The following is an 18,923-nucleotide window of genomic DNA, read 5'->3' on the forward strand; positions in this document are numbered from 1 at the left end:
GCACAGCACATTGTACGAATCGATAAGGCAAAATATATTTGGAATACCACCTCTTCTAATACGAAGTTTTCTTGTCTATCAGATATCGGGACGGTTGCCCCACCTCCCTGTCTCCACGTGAACAGACGCTCACGAATATACGTAACACACGAAATGCAAGCTGATGTGAAGAGTGATATGCGACAGTCACGTGCGATGATGTCACACTGCGTTTGATTGATCCTCTCTCTTGGTCATCTAAAAACCGTGTAGAATAGATCGTTTTCGAAGAACTTTTTTCACGACTGGTGATTACTACTAACTTGCAAAATGGAGCTCGTACACTCGCTTGAATCCATTTTTAAACCTTCAGTCCGAAACGTACCCGTAAACCTGGTCGATGGTTGTTTATACTGATTTTTGGCACTGGAAGAATGAGCTACAGATGAGAGTTTTCGGGAAATTTCTCCTTCAGGCAGTTGTCTCTGGACTGAGCCAGAAATTCGTATCGTAAAGAACAAGCCCACCATATAAAGCAAACAAAGCATGCTTTCTCATCGCCAGACTTTTGAAGGAACCAATCACCGTGTCGACCACCCAACTTTGCTGAAATTGAAGAGGACTACATAGAGCGTATACAGAGTGGTTCGCGTATACCACCCCGAGCTTCACCTGCATTGCCAGAAGCGCTGGGAAGCCAGCAGTGCCTGGAAAGAGGTGCACTACTTATGGCCATGATCACGCTTCAGAATATCGGTCCTCAAGTGCCTCGGACGAGAAAGGTATGCCAGAAACTGTCCACCATACGCCGAATCCAGTGGTCTGAACAGGTCCTACGGCAGCGATACTCCACCCAGACATGTCGATCCCCTTGGGGCATACGAATAAGGGTCAATCATAACAAAACTGGTACCACACTCGTCGAAATGAAGACTTCACCCACACATTTCAATAAAATTGAACTTGATGATCGAACAGGCAGTTGCTGTGACACAATACAAGTACTCCGGCTTTACTGTCCTCCATTTCAATCATGATCAAACCCGTGCAATTCTATTCATTCATTCGCTGTTCAGTTTGCTCGAAAAATCTGAACGGGCACGCAGAATATGCTAATCTACAATCCAACGGGTTAGATGTAATCGCCAGTTTCTAAACATTCAGTTCAAGAGATGCAGCCCCACAAAAGTAGTGAACTTAATTAATGTAGTTTCCATGCTAAATGGTCTCTGAGAAACCCGTTGATCGGGTAATCAATTCGTGCACCTTGAATGTCCAAATCCGGTGCAAATTTTCTATCCTGCCTGGTATGGTTATGTCAGTGTGGCATTTCTTTCACCTATCAATCGCGTCAAATTTACTTTGGCTATCAACTGGAGCCAGTCCATGAACGAATGTCCGTCAAATCCATCCGAACCGTCCAAGCTACAGATTAAAAAACAATCGTTCATACATGTGCGAATCCGTGGCAAACGAAAACTGCGATCTGAATTGCAAATCAGCCTTTTAATGTCATACGTCAGTCATAATGAAATACAAAAATCTGTATGTACTGAAGCATGGGGGAACTGTTTTTGCGTGCGCACCAACGCAGATTTTGAATTATTGTCACATTATATGTATGTATATATATTCGTTCAGCCGTAGCACCCTTTTGGTGCCTAACTGCCATGCCATCCGAAGGTTGCACGAGGGCTGGGATACTGCCAGGTTGTCCAAGCCTAGACAGGAGAAGTCGAGAGGCAGAGTTCGAGTTCGAACCACGAACCTTCCGGTCAGTAAATTCGCGCTCTAACCACTTCGGCTATCTCGCCCCCTATTGTAACAGCTGGCCAATAACAGAATACGGAAGCATATTTTAGCCTGATTGATACTGGCGAGTGCACCCAGTCGTATTATCCAATTATCGGCAGACAGATGTTACCAGAAGAGATTTCAACAACGTTTTGACTTGTGTCCAATGTTTACACAATAAGATATTACCAGACTTTATTCTGCAAGTGGTTTAATGCGGATCGGTGAATAACAGCCTTCACTGATGTCCTTCTACCAAACGATTTATTCTCAGCAATGGCTATCCTTGGGATCAATCGAACTCGCGTGTGCTGGAAAGGAGTTAGAATTCAAAATCCTAGTTCGTACAAAATCGATACAACGATTCTCCCAGACACTCCAGAAGGAGACTAATCCACTGTAGGCAGCCGTCCGAAGAGACCAGTTTTACCTAGCTATCCAGAGAACACACGTATTACCTCATCCCAGGAGACGAGTACGCTCCAGGAGGAGAACCACGAACCATGGTCCATAGCAAAAAAACGTTCTTCAAGATCCATGTAGTAATTTGAACTACGAGACTTTCGAATGCAGGTAACCACAAAGACAGCTACTAAACTGCCTGGAAGAAGTCACATTTGAAATGGGAAACAAAGCGTTGCCATATGCTAAATGGTGAAGTTTCCCAGCTGGGATTCCTTTGCTTCACTGCCAGAGTTTTAGTGTCTGGATTCGAACATAACAAATCCTATCACAGTTGGTTAGCAGAGGTCATCTGTGCAACGCCTACCGATTATATTAGAAACGCCACCTACACTCAAAGAAGAGGCACTCGAAGCTATGAAGAGTTCTACGTATCTCGGAAGTTGTAGCAGTTCCAGTTGTGATGTGATAGATGAGGTCAATGCACAAATCTCCATGGCTCGGTTCGCGTTCACTAATTCGAGACACCTGTGATAATAAAGTGGCACATCCCCGAATCTCAAGAGACGTGTTCATCGGGCCACAGTAGAGGGTGTTCTGTTGTATGGCTTGAGACTTGACCCGTTCGAGCAGCTAAAGTGAGACGTTTTGAGGACTTCGACAACCTTTGCCTCAGAACCAGAGTTCGTGTGGTTCGGTGCTGGCGAATCTGACACGAGATTTTGTAGAGTGAGTTGTTGGTTGGTTGTGCAACGGGAGCATCAATCGAACGGCGTTTCCAGCACCATAAGCAGGGTGATTAGATCACGTATTGCGTATGGTAAACCATCGTTTGTCGGAGCGAGTGGGGTCTTCCGTGACCAGTTCAGAGCAGCGTGATTTGAGATGTGTCAAAACTTTGACCTGACAGAGGGATTTGAAAGACATTACGAAGCGCCTAGATCCTGTCCGTGTGACACCTTCCAAGATGAGTGCCGAATCGTCCCTCCTGTGCATGGTTGGACACACTGAAACATTTGAGTGCTAATCAATGCAACTGGTGTTTGTTTTCTGTCTCTGCCCAGAATATCTGAATAAATTTGTAGAGGTTTGGACACCTCGGAATGACTGTGGTTGACCAAATCCAGCTTTATTCATCTCTTCACGATACATCTCGCAAATAAATCGTGTTTGTGTGGCAGCGGCGCATCAGTGTCTCACAGTGCTTCCTACGATGAGATTCCAATCTCAGAAAGAGAAATATTTTACACGAAGAGTGGATTTCCCATCCGAGGAGTCGTCACTAGATGAGGTGGTCAATACGTGACCATGTGATGTGGGTTCCTTGAATGAGAGGTGAGTGGCGCTGTCCCGTCCAAATGTGAGTTAACCACAGCTATTCAGCGGCTATTCGTGAGCGAACTGCCGCACAGCTGGCAATCCTCACCATGTTCGTTACCTGTTCAATAAACAGATGGTATCTCTCAACCGTCACGGCATATTATTCCGAGAATCATTACAATAGACAACACTTGACCTCCGGGCTAGGAACCCATTCAAACTGCTCCACTTGTACACTCAGACCGGAATCAAGAACAAGGCCATCTCGCCTGATTACTTACAAATGTAGTGCATTTCACAATTCCTTTCTATGGGTAACCCTTTTTTCCGTTGGACAGGTTTCCAGACTTCTCATCATATTTAGACGTGCTCGGTTTGGTAAATTCTATTCTGAACGCATTTCAACGTTTTCTTTGCACTAATTCTTTCAATTCTGGTTGTGCGGCAACAAGACATGAGCGTTGAACTCTTAGTTTATGCTGTCGATGACAATGATGATGCTCAAAATTCCTGAGCAACCTTATGAGTAGTGCGTTCGATCTACATAATTTTCACCAGGAGTTTAAAAACCTATCGTGATGGTCTTTTTTGCTGGATAGTAGTGGGTTGATTACTACAGTTTATCACAAAATGTCAAGGAAAACTCTCTAGCTATTTTTGACATTTTCGGGGAACAATACTGGTTCTTATTTGAGGAATTTCTCTGTGGTGTGATCATCGTTGAGTGGTCTCCCAGTCGGCCAAACGCAGTTTATCAACGGATTGGATAACTTTTGCTTCAACGAGTGACGACGGTGATAAAAATAAAGGAACTAATAGATTCGTCGCATTTTGGTTCGTTCACCTTACTTACGGCGGCTTATTCCTCGGGTTGATGGCTCGGTTCTATGAGTACGCCATAAGGCCTGATCGGTAGTAGGGTCCAGACACTTCCCTTGATGCAGGAGACCACAAAATAACCCAATAGTTTAACATCAATATTGATATCCGGGTCTTCCGTTTCACAACTGCCGTCTCAAGCACGAGGTAGTGATTTCGAGAATCTGGTTTTTGGAGGACGTGCTCGAGTCCGTATCATTGGGACTATTTGAAACAGATCGACAGAATTCTCTGACACCCCTATTGGATCCTTTATTGTTACAGAGTATTCTAAGTATGTTCCGTAAGCATTAGTGATTAAAAACTTTGAGTCAAAGTTAACGGCTCGAAAAAGCCAGGTCTTGAAGGCTTATGGGTCAGGGATCATCAGTAATGCATACATCATGGACCCCTAATGGTACCTACATTCCTGTTGGCCGAACACCACATTTCGTCAAAGTACCATGACGTTACTTTTATCGATTGTATGGGAAATTCCAACTGGCCTAAGAGATTCAACAAGGTTCATAAGAATACAGTATTGTTACAACTTTTATAAATTCTCTCGGTTAGTTGAACGGCTTCCCAAAACGAGTGCATAGTAAATCTAACGAAATGTATGCTTTGATGGAATCCCATGCGCAGTCGGATAACCGCCTTGGGAAAAAAGTCTTTTCAGTCCTGACAGATCTGTCATTTTTGCAACCGGTAGTCTGTTTGTCATTAAAAGCACTAAAGTTTACTATTCCGTCCATAAAGCGACTTGAGAGTACCAGGGGAAAAGGATGATGCAATTTGTCTACCCCCGCCGGAGTTAACAGTTTCAGGTGCGATTTACCTGTTGAGTAATGCGTAGTCTGACAGCTGATATCAAGTGCGTTATGCTGTTATCCAAATACAGGAACATGCCGGCCATGAAAAACTCAAGCAGGTTGCGTAATCACTAGCTGCGTACTCGGTTGCCTGATACTTATCAACCGCATGCAACCCTTGTACCCGCAAGCGAGCTGAAAGATAACCAGGTGTTTCACTTTCATTTTGAGCAAACATTGTGTGTGTGTTTAACAGTTTCTTAATTAAGCCAACTTCATCTAATAAGTCAGTTCTCGTTAGGGAGATTGTTTTATTAGTGTGTTCTAACTTGGACTCGGTCCTATGTGAAGTTTTCGATCATTTGTCATTCTTCTCTCATCGATCCTGAGTTAGAAAATGAGTTTTTCATTCAGAAAATTGTTTGTCCGAAACACAATCAAGTGTCCAGACATTAGTAGCACGAACAGGACCCTAAATCATGTGACACGAATCGATCGACCCAGCCATTCAACGGCCCTTTAGACCAACTCACAGCATCCAATTAGATGCTACTTGGGTTAACCTGACAACTATTCACCAGTGTGGCTAGGTTTTCTGATTTAGTAACCACTCTTAGCCGCTTAGCTAATTATGTAACCCATATTTTGACCATTAGATATGTAATGAGCTGTCGAGAAGATACGGAAAACACCAATGTTCCTCACTGTACTCTTGTTCATCTTCCTTATTTCTGGTTGATTCCCCGGCTTTTTACACTGCCAGTACGCCCAAAAGGTGACAGACAGGTCAAGTCCCGGTTTCATGTAGTTGTTGATCTAACGCTGACTTCTAAACTCATCTTAGGCGGCCCAAATACGACTCACCCCGCTTTCCGTTCTACTGGGAACTGTTTCATGAGTCCAGTCTGAGGGCAAAATTAAGTTATTGAATGGAACTACTCATACGGTTGCCGTACACCCTTTGACAGCCCACGATCGGTTTCACCCCTCCTAATCCAGGTTACCAGGTAGGGACACAGTCCCCGAGTTTCCGTCAACCTTGTGTTTATTTTGAACCCAAATTGAACGAAGTTCACCATATTCCCTCGTTTGCGCAATTATTTGGTATTAATGAGGGAAATTCAATTGAATTACAGCTAAAATCTCCCGTTTATGATGGTCTTCTTAGACTGAATGCACTGCACGAGGCCGCCTCATGTTTCATTTGGTGAAATACGCCATTTTTGCAGAACATGGATATAACATACTACTCACAAGGTTGCTGAGCACCCTATGACAACCCGTGTTTGGTGAAACCATTTTTGCAGAACATGGATATAACATACTACTCACAAGGTTGCTGAGCACCCTATGACAACCCGTGAGTTACCTCACCCTATTTCGGGCTCATCATCTTCACCACTATGTTTTAGCTGAACCCAAATTGTACGAAATTCACGAAGTACACTCATTTGCACACCGGTTTAGTGGCAATCCCCAAGACGAGCGAAACCGGTCGCGGGTAGTCAACGCGTGTTCAGCAACCTTGTGAGTAGTTTCCTTTGAAAAAATGCACTGCTATCCATCGAATACCGTACCAATCAAAACATAAGGGGGCTTTTATGATGCACATTCAGTTGAAGAACAACATCACAAGTGAGAGATACAGGTGGAAATCAGCTGAGTCTCCCGTTAAAACCAAACCGGCTTGCAAATGACTGTCCAATCCTCATCAGACTTGCTCCACGTTCAGCGTCATCCAAACTCTTCGGTACATCTCTGGTACTTGAATGCTGGAGCTGCCCAGAGCAAGCCATTCATGTAATCTAACTGGTTTTGCCGACATTCTTTCGTGAACGCGAATTTCGTGCTCGATTACAGATTACACGTGTACCTTATCGCTTCTTCTGGAACACGGCAAATGAGATTTTCGTTTGCTTTCGATTGATGCACATATCTTCCCTGAAATAGGCGAAATCATCACGTTCCTCCGGAAGTTTATTTTCCACATTCGTAAAACACTACTGCAACGTTAACTGTAAATCGGAAAGTTTCTCAGGTATTAATTTTTTAATTGCTTCTAAACCCTTGAGGACACTCAGTTTTGGGAACGCAAAAACTCAGCTGGAGGTGGGCAAAGTTTAGCACTCCTCATTTCATTTAAGTGCCATCCGGAGTGCAGATTAGTATGATTACAAATGAACTAAGGGAACACTGGCAGGCTGAAGATCTGTTTCCATCCGCGCTAAAACGAATGTGCCTGATCGGATAAGAAAGGTAACACGAGATGTTAACAATCGAGGTTTCGAAATAACCGGAGCACTTGAGAATCCACAAAAAAGGAAGAGTATAAATGAATATTTTTGACTCATTTGCAGGGTGAAATTGCTGAAGACACGATAAAGTCAGTATCCTACTGATATTCCTTTGCACAACCTGCACCACAGGATGCGTCAAGGTTCCTACTTGTTTGCAAATTAAGTAGTATGGAATGAGCGCTCAAAACCCGCATTTTTCACATTCACCCCATACTACTTATCTCAGTAAAAGCGAATGTTACTACTACGTTTACTACAACTATAGCTTAGTCGAAAGAATGGCAGTTATACACATAGCTTCGAAGAGATACAAGCGTACAATGCTTCTCGAGTATTCAACTGGGTTCCGGTAAATTTTTTAAGCTCACTTTATTGGATTTGTACAGCTGACCAGAATCCAAAGAATGTCAAGTTGGTGAATTTGAACGGTCAGAACTAAGTACATGTTTGGCGCAAACTGATTAACCTTTTACGCACTTATGCATCCAGGATAATTTCACTTGGAAGCTAGTCAAGAGAAGTCAAATAGTCTGAACGTTGATCGACATTTTTCTAAGAATGATTGGAAGCCTACTTTCGGATGACATAATAGACGAGACGTTTGAGGATATTCGAGCTATCCTCAGCTCCTTTCATTGACCAAGTTTGGTGTCCTTCGTCAGAACCTGTGAATACAGGCGGTATCTTACGCCTGTTGAACAAAGACTGTTTCATAGGAACTCCCTCTCTGAGCTCCTCTCACAGTGGCTGACCACGGCATCCACAGCACAATTCCAAAACCGACATCCAGTAACTGTGACTTTCACGGAAGTTCTTCCCACTTGAATGCACCAGCTGACATTCGGCCTACGGTGCTCAATCAGTGTTGTTATCACAGGATACTTCGGCCTTTTCTTCCGTCGACCTCTATGTATCGTGACAACCACCGTTGTTCTACACCACCGAAGTAGATAATCCTGATCGCTTCAACTGACAAAGGTGAACTTCCGAAATCTTTGTCTTTCATACCAGGTGGGTGAGTTGGATCAAAGGAACACACAATCATTCAAGATTGCTGGTTAGCTTTCTGGGATAACCTGCTATCCATATCACGCGTGGCATTCGCACATGCTATCAACGAGATGTTCTCATTCAGGATCAGCCAAATGCTTCACGATAGCTCTGAGAACTTAATGCTTGATAAGGACGTCTCGTGTATATTAGATCGAAGTGCTTCCTGGTAATCAAACAGACTCCATCGAAAGCAGAAGGCTGTATTAGACTAAGTAATTCCGTCTTATTGTACATGCGCGTCAGTAGTATTGATGGCATGAACATTAAAACGCGAGGAACTTCCACGGAAGTATATCATTCTTTGAAGTAGTTTTAGTCTATAGGAGAAGTACCGTAGATCTGTCTATCCACAGTCTAGCAAACAGCACGGTTTGTTGACAGTCTCCTTCCCTCCTGCAGAGTATCGAACGCAGAAGCCAAAACGTGACAAATTCGGTCAAGCTAGTTAGTCGTCCCAGGTCTGGGACAATGGATAATTAGGCGTTCTAGGGTCCCGGCGTACTGTGATAGATAGATAGATAGATAGATAGATAGATAGATAGATAGATAGATAGATAGATAGATAGATAGATAGATAGATAGATAGATAGATAGATAGATAGATAGATAGATAGATAGATAGATAGATAGATAGATAGATAGATAGATAGATAGATAGATAGATAGATAGATAGATAGATAGATAGATAGATAGATAGATAGATAGATAGATAGATAGATAGATAGATAGATAGATAGATAGATAGATAGATAGATAGATAGATAGATAGATAGATAGATAGATAGATAGATAGATAGATAGATAGATAGATAGATAGATAGATAGATAGATAGATAGATAGATAGATAGATAGATAGATAGATAGATAGATAGATAGATAGATAGATAGATAGATAGATAGATAGATAGATAGATAGATAGATAGATAGATAGATAGATAGATAGATAGATAGATAGATAGATAGATAGATAGATAGATAGATAGATAGATAGATAGATAGATAGATAGATAGATAGATAGATAGATAGATAGATAGATAGATAGATAGATAGATAGATAGATAGATAGATAGATAGATAGATAGATAGATAGATAGATAGATAGATAGATAGATAGATAGATAGATAGATAGATAGATAGATAGATAGATAGATAGATAGATAGATAGATAGATAGATAGATAGATAGATAGATAGATAGATAGATAGATAGATAGATAGATAGATATAGCGTTCGCCTGGTCGATCGTTCAATAGGCAGTTAAGTAGGCATTTAGATGAATAGGCGGAAGATCCTAACCCTTCTTAAATGTATCTTTGCTATGTTTATTCTTACCAAGTTTTAAAAAGGTTTTCTATAAAGCTCGACCACTTTATACATAAACTGTGATCTTTTCACAAAAATCTTCAACATTTTTCGCTATGACCTCAAAAAATATCTAATGGAACGAGTAATTTCTCCACGGTGGAGGAAATCGGGCGGTACAAGCAACCAATCAAACTCGATAACGGCAGACCACAACGCAATGCGAATCAAGGCCAGAGAGAACGAGCTACTAAAATTAGAGGCCGTTGGGATAACCAATCGACACAAAGGAACACAGACCACAACGCAACAAGGATCACAAACGGACCAATAGATTCACTAGACTCGTCACACTTCAGGTAGCCAATCACGTCAGTAGATAACAGATAGCCTTTGACTCGATAGCCTTTGACTGCTATATTAACACACGCAGGCAAGCAAGTGGTACCCACCCAAGTGCGCACTGATGATGTCTCCTCGTATGGTGACGAAACGTTTGCAGGCCAATTGCCAAGCTCGGCGAACAGATAAACAGCCATCTGATCAACAACCAGTAATTTCTCCATAGAGTTATACAAGGCTATACCTACTTGCAAGAAGTTTGGTTTTGCCCGATATGATCGGAGTTGTTGGACTGAAGGTTACTTGACAGATCTACGTTTAGATAGCTCAGAACATGCATAGGAATGAACGAAATACACTCATTTGCAAACCAATTTGGTTTTTGGGGAGACTCACCTGTGACTCAACCAAATCTATCGTTAATCATACGCCTAATGCTTCAGCTGGTAAGATATTCGAGATATCGCGATACATTTATGGACGTCATAAACTACTCACAAGGTTGCTGAAAATTCTTCGACAGCCCACCACAGCATGAACGAGAGATTCAGCTGGGTTCCAGGTGAGTGTCTCGCAAAACCAAATTTGTTTGTAAATGAGTGCATTTCGCTAATTTCGTGCAGTTTGTTTTCAAATGGAACATAAGGTTGATGGAAACCCGGGGGCTGCGCCTACCTGATGAGTCCCAAGAAGGTGAGAACCGGTCGTGGACTATCGAAGAATTTGCAGAGAAATGCATTTCTGATGTTCGTGAAACAATATTTGAAAGAAACGCTTTATTAGAGAACCATGGATAAGCCGATAGACGGATGATTTTCATAAAGTGCAAATTGGTCGCCCATAAAAGACAGAGAATTTCATCAGATTATGGTGAAAATCGAATACTGTCATGAGTATTATTCGCCTTGGTTGATATTGTCACGAGTGCACTTTTACCACGACCTTCTCCGAAACGTTCTCCTAGTCCAGTGCGGTCAAAGGAAAAATATAGTGTCAAAACAAAAAAGGCTATATTCATGAATCACTAGCAACTTTGATAAATCCCGCGGTAACTTCAAAAATATTGTGGATTTTGGCGATTTGTTGAAATGTATTTTCATATACTTTTTGCTTATAGTATGCGGTCATATAGGGTCAATCTGTTTAGCGAGTTTGGCAACTCACTTCAAACGTTTGGCCACCATCTGAGAAAACATTATCAGTGCGCGCGCACTGATGAAAAACCCACTGAAGGTTGATGGGGAGCGGAAGACATCACTTTGACCTAGACGAGTTAAACTCTTCTCCCCACAGGCGGCTCTCATGTCGCGTTGATATTCGGACGATAACATGTTCCTCTTACTCTATCTTAGTGATTTTCGACACCAAGAACAGTATTGATTGTGATGGGGATCGATAACCAATGGATCCACCTCTTGGTATTCATCAAACTAAGCTGTTTGTACTCTTTCGCATACAATTAGTTTCATTTCACAAACACACAGCCTTCTTCAACATGATGTCCAAGCTGTTATTGGTGGTCTTGCCTCGGTTACTAAATGTGGAACACCTGACGAGTCTGCCGACAGCCACGTTCGAGATAAATGACGTACACAAGCAAACTTCCAAAAAATCTCCTTTTAGCTCTGTGCTACCGAAAAAACGAGTTAGCGAAATACCAGCCGACATGGTAGTCACAAACGAGGTTGTTGTACTAAGAGCAACTGGTGCACGATTTTGCAATCATTCAAGACTACGATACGGACCATTTCGTGTGTGTGTGTGTGTGTGTGTGTGTACGCGTACGTGAGTTAAGTGTCTAGACACCTGACGAAATATCAGCTGACTAAGTTTCGATCTGGCGAGAAAGTGTAGCATTTCAGATTGGTCGGTCCACTTTGCAGATCGCTGTCGTCTGACTGCTGGAACACGCGCTCACCATCGGCTGACAGTCTAGCCTGATTGTGGGACGACTGCTCCCATCCAATTGGATTGGTTAGTCTCGTAATTGGGTCAAGGTGACAGCCGGTGTACCGTGCCGACGTTGTCCTAACCAGGATGGCATTCTGTTGGTGTTGTCTGGGTGATATATTTGACAACCGTTATCACGTTGGCGGCAGATTTCGGCCAAACAAATTGGGGAACTAATGTAGGGCAGATGATCCGCCTGGATCTTCCTAACTATTTCATCTGTTTAGATTCATCAACTTTGATCGAGTTCGGTTCGCTGACCCGATGAGTACCTGGAGTTATGTGTTAGCGTCGAATGTGATCCACTGACCTGGAAAGATAGAGCAGGTCTCATTCAGATGAAAAAATTCTTTTACAGGTGACAAGCCGCCCCTCCCACTTTTTGGTATTGCAGTCTATTGTTGCGACTTTACGAGATTTGGTAGCTTTAATTTGCTTCACCACAAGTCAATTCCCCAAAAAATTTTTCGGTAACTTTGCCTCCAAACGAACTCACACAAGTAGCTGTCCACTAAAGATCGGTTTGTGCCGCGCTGGCGTTTATTCTGCAACTTGTAGACGTTCCAAAGAGATTCGATGGTTTTTGTGTGAGCTCCAGTCGTTGGATCCACAAAGTTTTTGGTATGAATAACCGTTTCATGAGTATAATTCATGTCATTCATCGTTTCAATTCCTTGGTATGGTGCCCACATATCGGAGATGATTGATCACGAAGAAAGTTCTTCCAGTCAACAGCTGTCGTGTGGCCAATAAGTAATTCCTCTGAACGGAATTTGTTTTTTGCCAAATTTTTTGGACCAGCAATGAATGAATAGAGTTACTGTCCTAAACTCCATCCTAGACCGCTCCAGCCAAGTTCCATTTCGAGGACCGATTCTTACCGACAATGTCGGGCATTACACCTCCACCTGTCAGAAACAGTTGATAGTGTCATTTGGTGGCCATTGTTGCAAAAACGTTGCTGATGAATCACTGTGTGGCTTTGCAATAAAACGTATTGCCGTCTCCTTGTCGTGAACGAGAGTTGCGAACGTCAGAAATTTCATCTAAGGTTTAACGTTCGAACGGAGAAAATTCTTGCACAAACTGAGCCTAGATGCGGATAAGAAATTGTTTTCCTCAAAAATAGGTCAAGGTTGTGTGCGTACATCAGATTGGAGCTGGCAACAAGTGGCGGGGCTAAACTTTTCGCACATGCACGTTTTGCGTGGTGGCGTGGCTTAACTGGAAAAGATCCACAAATAGACAGCCAAAGCTGATGAAATCGCGCGTGCACATGCCCTAAGCGTAGCCATACCCCAACGACTGCCAGTGTGCTGGCACTGACAGGACCGATATCTGCCACTCAGGCCGCAGGTGGTTCCGACAGCGTGGGTCAAACAGTCCCGTCGATTACAGCTTCGGGATTGACCGTCTTTTGAAGCTCAGTGCACTTGAGCAATACACTCAGACGTTACATGGACAACCTGACATGCAGTAAGATATCCAGATGACCTGCGCGATTCACGAAAGCACGTAAAGAACCCAAATGGTACATGTGCTTGTTGAAATCCACAAATTAGTGAATAAAGCCTGCGCTCGAACCCGGTCACTTTCCCAGGATACCAGCTGGTATACCGAGGGGAAGAAACATCGAAATCGTACCGACTGTCAGTGCTGTCAGTTCCTAAATGTGTTCTCGAAACCAACTTTCAGTTCCTGAAAACAAGAGGTGTTGGGAATGAAGCAAACTGAACTTAGCCGTATTCTACAGGGATGTCAAAATAGAACACTGGGTAAATTGATCACGAATCCACTGGTTTTCAGGTACCTCACCTCCTTGTGCCCTAAAATACTGAGTTTTTTTTAACATTGAAGGCAGGTCTTTCATTGCGCAGTTAAAGTTAGACACTCAACGGCTCCTGGAGACAGCCTAGTTGACTGCATAGCTTAAACTGGCCTGTTGGTGACTGACTTCTTTTTCCAGAGGTTTGATGTTTCTTCAGCCTATACGTACAGTTTGTGGTACCGTCAGACCGAGAATAAAGGACGAAGTATCGATCGACTGGCTGCGACCATTCCCATCCGATTCAGTGGTAATGATCTGCTTCAGGTTACCGACATAAACTGAGCAGACAGGCCATGGTAATGGATAACACCTGCGTCAGGGGGATACAGGAAGTCGTGGTGAAACTTTCCAGGCTAGGCTGCAACACACAGGCCCGTTTTCAGCTGATGGAAGAAATCTGCGATGCCTGATTAAAGCACGAACACGAGCCCTTTTAGTATACCTTCCCAGTCAGAGGGTGAGAGGGGATACCGACTGAAACTAGGATGAAACACGGTCAACAAAAAGTTGCCAGCTAGAGCACGTTTTCGGTGTCTAGCTGTCATGTCACCCGAAAGAAGTATAAGGACCGAGATACTGCCAGGACATCCAAGCAAGAGGGTGAATTTGAACCGCAGACCTTCCGGTCAGTAAGTTCGCGCCTTAATTACTGAGCTTTCTTGAGTTCATGGTTAAGAACCGATGTTCTCCCATCCGCAAGTAACCAGTCACAAACTGGTTTGGACTAGGCCAGGGTGAGTTTGAGTTTGTATCATCATTTACTTCCTGGCGCATGACTTTACGATAATCTAGAAACTCAACTATTTGGGTGTCTCACCAGCCTTACCTCTAGAGCTTAGGTACTCTCCAGGCAATAAATGAAAACTAACTTTTAAAACGCGCGATAAAATGGATTCGATCACAATTGTATGCACAAAACGAGCCGCAGTTTCTCCAGAGGACCATCAGTCCTTTCAGTCCTGTTTGGAATTCAAACAGGGGCAGGAGGTGAGTAGACAAACCTATGTCCTGACGATGGCGACAGTTGCTAACTATGTACGACAACGAATTTGAAGAGCAAACGAATATGAGACGGTAGGTTACTAGTCGTCTTCAAGCACCATACTTGGTGGTCTTCTTCCTGCACTACTCGCTGAACATGTGTTCTCCATTTGAGGTGATTGTTCGGTTGTCACGGCGTGAAGCTGTACACGAATTGCTTAACACACTAAGGTGATACACTTACTCTAAATGGTCTCCGCTTGATTTATCGTCCAACAGTCAACACTATCCGTCCATTGATGCTATCACGAACCACTGTAGAATTCACTTGAGCTGCCCTTGAAAGGAAGAAATTCTTCGCTACGCAGTTATTTCCTAGACAACACCAACTGAACAGTTTATCGGACAGGGGAGCAAAACCCTTATATGCATCTTGTTTACAAAAACTAAATGTCCATCTTCTCCTTGAACGCGTCTCCCTGAACTTTCGTGAATATTCATTGACTGTTGCTCCACAAATTCCGTAGTAGGTCTCACTTTTCAATAGACGCGAAGCCGATTTACGAGAAGACACACTACTCGCATGCCCCATAAGTAGTATCCACCATTACACCCGTTTCAAATGAATCAATCCACAATGGAAGTCCATGGAGAACCCGTTCTTAGAGGTTGTGAATGCATCCACAACTGGTAGCAGCCATCTGTTTCTAAGTATTCGTTCAGTATTTCACCCAGGTAACCGAAGCCGAAAGCTAATTTGATAATATCAGGCTCAAAAAACACTTTTCCGTCTCTTCAGGCTCCTAATTTAAACTGGACAAAGGAGAGGTACAGGATTACGCTCTCATTGATCTGTGGGAGACTATGCTCCCTTAACATACCGCGTGGAACCCGACTACTGGCAACTCCTAGAGGACTCCCTTCAAATTCCAAATCTCAAACGGCACAACACGAGCAGAGATTACACAACCCCGGACACAAACTCGACGGAGTGATATACAACTCAAACTTTGATGAACTACAAATCACCGTGAGATAATACTCGCGGTTTTCATCAGTAGCATATAACGTCAAACAGGTACGCGAATATTCAGAACTACAGCGTTATAGATCTTTCAGTCAGTTATCAGTAACTGAGCTATCATGTTATCAGTGACGCAGCAAGGCACTGAAAAGTTGCCGCCCAGTGGACCATGTTGGTATTTATACTACTTTAGTAACTTTATGCTTAGCTGTTCACCTGGTAGTATGGAAGGTGATGAAGACGTCTGATTCACTTGTAAAGTTGAATCTGGATTCCAGGAAAATCGCTGGCTACAGAAATGCATTTATTGTAAACTGATTAACTTGAGCAGACTGTGCACAGCTCTTAATCTTTTTGGGTTATACTGTGGGAGAGCAACAACGTATTCGTATCGTTCTGAGACAATATCTGTTACTGTTTTGTCTGGCTTCACTGTTCTGCAACACAGTCTGATTTGGGAAAGCTCAGTTGAGTGACATGCGAAATCGCAAGCCAAGAATTCCACAGTCTTGAGATGTGTCAACAAAATGCGGCTAAATATATGTAACGTATAGGAAAAAGATACAAAGCTTGTTTCATGTGCGTGCGTGCGGACCCAAATAAAGACTGTGAAAACAGCATGCCCGGAAGAAAGGGCAGATCAACTGTAGCGAAACACACTCATTTGCAAACTAATTTGGTTTTGCGAGAGACTCACCTGGAACCCTGATGAATCTCTCGTTTGTGGTATTTCCAGGCGCATAACACACGGTGATGCAAGTGCCCAAAAAGTGCACGTAAAAAGTTTACGAGTCAAGTCAAGGGCTAAAAGTTCATGGAGGGTTACGAGTGCGCGTCGAATCTGTGAGATGGACGCAAAAACAATAGGTTCAGGAACGTGGGAAGTTTCGACGATGAAAAGAAAATTTGCGGTCCATGTTGCTTTCATCCCTCTGTATGTTATCTGAAACAGGTTTTTTAGGTATGGCTGTGGGACTTACCGAACGACTTGTATTTTGCTTTGTAATGAACTTTGTCTGACAAAGAAACTGGGGCGTTGAAAATTTAACGTGAGCTGTAGGTAAGTAAGTAAGTAAGTAAGTAAGTAAGTAAGTAAGTAAGTAAGTAAGTAAGTAAGTAAGTAAGTAAGTAAGTAAGTAAGTAAGTAAGTAAGTAAGTAAGTAAGTAAGTAAGTAAGTAAGTAAGTAAGTAAGTAAGTAAGTAAGTAAGTAAGTAAGTAAGTAAGTAAGTAAGTAAGTAAGTAAGTAAGTAAGTAAGTAAGTAAGTAAGTAAGTAAGTAAGTAAGTAAGTAAGTAAGTAAGTAAGTAAGTAAGTAAGTAAGTAAGTAAGTAAGTAAGTAAGTAAGTAAGTAAGTAAGTAAGTAAGTAAGTAAGTAAGTAAGTAAGTAAGTAAGTAAGTAAGTAAGTAAGTAAGTAAGTAAGTAAGTAAGTAAGTAAGTAAGTAAGTAAGTAAGTAAGTAAGTAAGTAAGTAAGTAAGTAAGTAAGTAAGTAAGTAAGTAAGTAAGTAAGTAAGTAAGTAAGTAAGTAAGTAAGTAAGTAAGTAAGTAAGTAAGTAAGTAAGTAAGTAAGTAAGTAAGTAAGTAAGTAAGTAAGTAAGTAAGTAAGTAAGTAAGTAAGTAAGTAAGTAAGTAAGTAAGTAAGTAAGTAAGTAAGTAAGTAAGTAAGTAAGTAAGTAAGTAAGTAAGTAAGTAAGTAAGTAAGTAAGTAAGTAAGTAAGTAAGTAAGTAAGTAAGTAAGTAAGTAAGTAAGTAAGTAAGTAAGTAAGTAAGTAAGTAAGTAAGTAAGTAAGTAAGTAAGTAAGTAAGTAAGTAAGTAAGTAAGTAAGTAAGTAAGTAAGTAAGTAAGTAAGTAAGTAAGTAAGTAAGTAAGTAAGTAAGTAAGTAAGTAAGTAAGTAAGTAGGTAAGTAAGTAACAAAGAAATAAAGAGTACTCGTGCATTGGAAATGCAAGTATCGCAACACTTGATGAAGGTTTCTCTATTTTGAAGCATCATTCAGAAGTCACGGGTGATGGCATAGGCAACCGCGTTTCCTGCTCTTGGAATCAAAGTGACCCTAGAGTGAAGTGGAGTTTAATCTCCGTTGACAGGCTCACTGTTCTGTTCACCAGTCCGGTAGGCGGAGCCCGGTCAAATTAGGGATATACACCTGGATGCGGAACGTGGTTGGTGGAGATAAGTACAATCACCACACAAGCATTGCAATTTTGTTGACAACTTCATTCGAGAGGAGGTACTGATGTGCTACGTGGGCCAGTAGAAGGTCTAAGTAAACGATGTTTAAAATTTTAAAATTCGAAAGACTTGTGGGGGATGAGTTAGTCAGTCAGTCAGTCAGTCAGTCAGTTTATCAGGTATCAACCAAGTGTATCCCATCAGGATGCTATAGTGAAAGTGAAACAGTGTGGGAGATACAGTCAAGCATCAGAGTTGAATGCATTCTCATTTAGTTTGGAAACTGTCAAAGGCGATAGTTCTGATGCCCGGACGCTACCGCCTGCGTGAATGCGCCATGTCTATCAACTGATTAACCAGTGGCGAGTTGTGTCACGAGGTTCGCATTCAGGGAGGCGGCAGTTATCAATCCGACGTTGGCATTTTCATATTTCGTTGCCAGGCCACGTATAGTTTACCTCTCCGTTGCCTCCACTTAGTACAGGGTTGGACGAAAACAGCTTTGCGAGACAGACGGCTTTCTTGTGTGCATAGTACATGTCCTAGCCAATGTAGCCTATGGAGCGTGAGTAAATCATCCATCTTACAGAGGTGATACTTTCCCAGAATTATTTGGCATACCTCAGCGTTGCTAATCCGATGTTCCCATCAGACCCGACCAGTATTTAAGAGACACTTGATGTGAGACCGCAGTCTGTGCGTGTGATGAGTTTTGGGGGAGGAAGAGCTTAGAATTTCTGACAAAGTTACTTACATTGCCGTAGGACTTCCAATCATCTTGTTATAAAACTGTTAGAGGACCG

The sequence above is a fragment of the Opisthorchis viverrini genome (assembly GCF_000715545.1).
Source record: "Opisthorchis viverrini unplaced genomic scaffold opera_v5_53, whole genome shotgun sequence".
Lineage (NCBI taxonomy): Eukaryota > Metazoa > Platyhelminthes > Trematoda > Opisthorchiida > Opisthorchiidae > Opisthorchis > Opisthorchis viverrini.